The 5,918-nt window shown below is 32.5% G+C and overlaps 1 non-coding gene across 1 annotated transcript; it reads left to right on the forward strand.

The window, feature by feature from the left end:
• Positions 1-4,622: 4,622 nt before the first annotated feature.
• On the forward strand, positions 4,623-4,696 carry TRNAV-CAC (transfer RNA valine (anticodon CAC)). The gene has a single exon. It is a non-coding gene; the product is annotated as a tRNA-Val (tRNA).
• The last annotated feature ends 1,222 nt before the right edge of the window (positions 4,697-5,918 follow it).

The raw sequence follows: 5,918 nt of genomic DNA on the forward strand, positions 1-5,918 counted from the left end.
TATTATTAAGAGTAAATTATTGAAACCGTCCCTATGATTTGGTTAAAATTGCATGTTTGGTCTCTAACTTTTCTTTTGCATTCGGATCGTCTCTATGGTTTGATTTTGTTGCGTTTTTCGTCTATTCCATATATAAAGTTAGGGACCAAATATGCAATCCTGCCAAACCATAGGGACGAAAAACGCAACAAAATCAAACCATAGAGACGATCCGAGTGCAAAATAAAAATTAGGGATCAAAAGTGCAATTTTAATCAAAGCATAGGGACGATTTCAATAATTTACTCTAATATTAATTACTATATTAATTACTGAGTTTCGTCCATAAATCAATTACCCAGTTCCTCCCTTATTCTTCATCTTATTCTCAGTCTCTTTTCTCATGCCAAAGCCAATACAAAATTCAAATAAACTGTATGGAGTTGCAAACATAAAAACATATATCCTCCTCACCTTAAACCTTGATCATCTAAACAATGACGCTTGATGCGAATTAATTCAAACACATTGCATTTTTCACAACACCTCTCATCATCTAGATGCTGCGAACAACAAACCAAATGATCCAAAATAGTGCAAAACATATGTCATTGCAAAAATATAGCTATATGTAAACCCTAATGCAACCTCTCGTTCAAATGATGTTGAAGAAAAACCCTACCGCAAGTCATGTTTGAGAGACTCTTGAAGACCTTTTCCACACCAACAAAGATGCTAGGTCCATGCAACTCGACAATTAACTTCACAACATCATTATTAACAACTCGACAATAACTTTCCACACCAACAAAGATGCTAGGTCCATGCAACTCGACAATTAACTTCACAACATCATTATTAACAACTCGACAATAACAAAATATTGCATCTGGATAAAAACATAGTTGGTCTCCTTAACAATATTGACGCGACAACTTGGTATTATACACTGAACTCCATTCCACACATTTGTAGGCACAATCTATGTTACTTCTTGAAGAACAAAGTATGGAGCAAGTCCGCAATAGCAGCGTACAAACATCTCACATTTTTCACGATGACAATCCATCTTCTCCTACTGTTCTTAAGTCAAATCACTCCAGTCGTGGAGGAAGAAACGAGGTCAGAAAGCTATTAGAACAGGCCCTGCAACCTTTGAACAAATAAGAAGAAAACTAAGAAGTGTTCCCTGTTGTTGCTGCACACGATAAGAAAAGAGGAATAAACAGATGGAGACTTTTGTTTATTTTGGACTCAACTTCACTTTATTAATCAAAAACAGCTAGTTATAAATAGCCTACAAACAACCAACGGGAATAAACAACCTAAGGCCTAAAAACTAGCCATTACTCCTAAAGAAAAGCACCCTACATTGACCAAGTATATCCATACGTTTTCTCTATATTTAAACTTGGTCAAAGCTATTTTATTCAAACATTAAACAAACAAACGATAAAGTAACTATTTGACTCATACCCATTATTTAAATCAGCCCATTATGTCAAGATTACCCAACACTCACCCCTTTAATCTTGATAGTAATCTGATTCCTCAAAGGAGTGCTGGCTCGTCATCATCATGAATCAAATTAGCTTCTTCTTCTTCTTTTATTTCTTTCTTAGGACACTCAGTTGCGTAGTATCCATATTCTTGACAATTATAACATTTAATATGTCTTTTATCCCGATACATACCTTGCTCCCTTCGATTTTCATAGCTTTTGAATTGGCCATCTCGACCTCTACCACGACCTCTTCCTTGACCCTGACCTCTTCCTTGTCCAGATTGATCTTGACTAAAGTTACCACGCTTGGTTCTCTCTTCCCATTCCTTTTTTTACAGCAAGAGTTTGTTTTGATTTTGATCATTATCATCTTCATCAAGAACCTTGATTCTCTCTTCATATGCCTTTAACCTTCCCATAACTTCCTCAAGTGACATGTCCTCAATCTCTGAATATTGCCTGATATTTTGCTACAATCTGCAAAAATTTCTTAGGAACTGAATTTAGAAGTTTTCTTACCACTATCTCATCCTCCAGGCTAGACCCGAGACTCTTGAATTTGGATGCAATCTCACTAGGTTTCCCCGAAAAATCATCTATCGTGTCACCATCTTTCATCTTCAACATCTCTAACTCGGTTCTAAGTGTTTGAAGTCTTGCTTTTTGAACTCTTTCGGCTCCCAAATACCACACACGAAGCGCTTCCCACACATCTTTTGCATCCTTATGCTTAGCCACTTGAAGCAATATATCTTCAGGTAGAGTTTGAAACACAAATGCTCTTGCCATCAAATTTTTCTTTGCCTCAATCGCTTTTCCAGTTTCCGGATTAACCGCTTCCCACAAGTCGTATGCTTGTAAGATCGACTCCACCATAATTGACCAACTTGTATAATTTGTAGTTGTTAACTTGGGGCATTGCAGTGGGATACTTTGGTTGGTCACGGGTACAACCTGACTTGATCCTCCCGGGTTTGTTGCTGGCATCTTCCCTAACTTGACCTTTCTTCTTGTACAGAACCAACCAATTCAGATCACACATAGATCACACATATCTGATTTATTTTCGATCCTTTTTCTTTCTTCAAACCACCCACACACACTTGGAGGTGCACTAGAAATATTGTTGTCTGGTCTTCTTTCTCACTTTGACTAACTTCTTCACATAGATTGGCTTCACCACACAGGTTCCTGTCTTCTTTGTTCACCCAGAACTTGAATTGAGCACACAACACTTTCTCAGCACACAACACTTTCTTAGCACATAACTTTCTCTTCACACAGATCAATCTTCAACACTCACTCACGCAGATTTCATGGATTATGAACTCGGATTTGCTTCAACTCACACAGATCGCTGTTCAAAACTCTCTTCACACAGATTCTTAGATTTTGAACTCGGCTCACATAGAGCTTCGGCTCACATAGAACCACAACAACGACAGGTTCACATAGAACCTCTTCACATATCCTACGTGTTGAGCCTAGGGCTCTGATACCAAATGTTGGAACAGGCCCTGCAACCTTGGAACAAATAAGAAGAAAACCAAGAAGTGTTCCCTATTGTTACTACATACGAAAAGAAAAGAGGAAAAAACAGATGGAGACTTTTGTTTATTTTGGACTCAACTTCACTTTATTAATCAAAAACAGCTGGCTATAAATAGCCTACAAACAACCAACGGGAATAAACAACCCAAGGCCTAAAAACTAGCCATTACTCCTAAAGAAAAGCACCCTACAGTGACCAAGTATATCCACACGTTTTTCTTTATATTTAAACTTGGTCAAATCTATTTTATTCAAACATTAAACAAATAAACCATAAAGTAACTATTTGACTCATACCCATTATTTAAATCAGCCCATTAGATTACCCAACAAAAGCATCACGACAAAAGCCCAACTGGATGAGCCCATATTGTTTTGGAGTAGCCCAATAACCTTCATCCCAGGCTTTTATCGCTGGAGAGTGGAGAGTACTACCCTTTTTCACACTGGCCATGGTTCCAACTTCCAACTAGACACGGTTTACTAGTTTTTTTAAAGCTTTGTGAGAAAAAAAAAATTAGATATTCAATTATGTTAATTTTTGTTTTTTATAGTGGAACTGAACCACTAATGAACAGCTTTTGGATTTAATTGTTTTTTTTTTCCGATGATTTTGTATTCAATTATAAACAGTATGTGTGTTTTTGTTTATAGTTGATAAACTTGTTGATAAATTAATAGCATTTAATAAAACTAGGTGATAAAATAGATCATAATTTTAAAATGGCAATAAAATAGTTTTGAATATTTAATTAAAAACGAGTCGACACAAGAAGCATAAATGTCTATGAAATACAAATTTATACACATTATTATATCAAGATCCATGAAAGTTTTTCTTGATGAGTCTTTTAGTTTTATCTTATAACTTTTTTTATATTACGTTTTTGATGACATTTGCCCAACTTATTTTTATAACTTTTTTTAATATATTTTTTCACAACCTAATTTTTTATATATATTTGTAAAAATGAATATATAAAAAATAGGTTTTTACATGTTTTTTACAACCTTAAATAAATTAAAATGAATATGTAAAAAACATTGATTTGTAAAAGCTATAAATCTTTAAAATGAAATTTGTAAAAGTTGAATATACAAGAGAATTGTTTGTAAAAATATAAAAACAATTGCAAAAATAGTTGTAACAAAAAATAAAGCATAATTATACAAAAGCTAATTTTATAAAACATGTAGAAACAAAACAAAAAAATTAAAAAAAAGTTTGAACATATAAAGATATATTTGTAAAACTTGTGAAAAAAATCTTTATATATATCAATAATTTTTTCAAATAATTTTTTGATAAAAGCTAAATTGGAAATTATTTTAATGGTTTCAACAAATAAATAATTATAATAAACTCAAAAAATAACATAGATTATACATACCAAAACCTATCGATGGACATATTAGAAGTAAATGCAAATCTCTAAAATCTCGTTTGACAGATATTATTATTGTAGCAACATTGTTTGTTTAATCATCCAACATAGTTTTCTTATAAAATCAACAAAAAATTATCTCGGGAAAATATCCCTTGCTTCCATCAATTAACTATTTTATAATGTAGGATACAAACATAAATGTCTGGGTGGTGTAGTCGGTTATCACGCTAGTCTCACACACTAGAGGTCCCCGGTTCGAACCCGGGCTTAGACATTTATTATTTTTTTTTTGTTTAATTTTGAACATTTTTACACTTTATTTATTACTATTATTGTATTTTACTTTTAATTTAATACCTAAATCGAATTATGTCATGACATGCATTCTATGGTTTTTATAGTAAAATAGTTATGAACAAATACATAAATACATATACTTAAAAAGGGTGGTTTACGTAATTTCTCAAAACCATAATTTCTTGTACGTTTTGCGTATGGTGGTTGTATAAAGGGCATAAAATCATTTAATTAAGATGCATCACGGTAATAGGATCAAGAGCTTAGTTCTGTACACGTTCCACCTTTTCTCAATGTAGCATCCAAGAAAATGGCTACGAAGTATAACTTGTTGGTAACCATGGAGGGAATCCATGGTCGGCCCTAAGCAAGTATTAGATATGCAACCGTATAAATTACAAAACGTACCGTCTTTCTAAATATTATTAAAAGAGAACACTTAATTCATCAATAAAGTAATTAGGGTCTTTGATTGTTTTTCAATCCTATATTTTCCACCATTAGATCAAATTGATGATGTTATCTTGACTAAACTTTTGGTCAAACATCGTTCTTGTAACTTTCATTCTTAACTTACAGTCATAATCTCTGATTTTTTGGGATTGAAATCTACAATCATTTCCGTTTTCAAATACTCTGAATTCTTTCCATTTTTTAATTGATGTGCTACAAGGAAAGAGTTTATTCCAAATCTATTTTTGTATAGTGCATTTATTCCATCCACAATTGTATGATTTTTTTTTTTTTTTTACCTAATTTAAACCTTTCTAAAATTCAATTTCTCAATCTATTTTTATATATAGAATTACAACTACACATCTATCGTTATTTGACAAATTTCGTCTCTACCTATAATGTTTGCTTCTTTGTAAGCGTTTTAACCATAAGATTGAGCTTCTTTTAGTACTCTTTTTTGTCTGTTCATCATTTACCTCTCAATAGATAGCACAACCGGTGAGTTTATTTTTTTTTATTTTTTTATTTTTATTATTTTTTTTTTACTTTCTTTGCATATCTTCTTTTTGTTTTGTGAACTATAAAATCTGTATTATGTGTTTATGTGTCTTTCCTATTTAGTCGATTTCATCCTAGATACATTTTGGTGGGTGTTTAATCTTCAAAACTTTAAAATCTTCGATGTTGGCAGGTGCTTAATCTTTATTTTCCTTTTTAAATTCTACTTTCATTCTTTATAAAAA

The sequence above is a fragment of the Lactuca serriola genome, chromosome 8 (genome assembly GCF_051521515.1).
Source record: "Lactuca serriola cultivar US96UC23 chromosome 8, Lser_US96UC23_V15, whole genome shotgun sequence".
Lineage (NCBI taxonomy): Eukaryota > Viridiplantae > Streptophyta > Magnoliopsida > Asterales > Asteraceae > Lactuca > Lactuca serriola.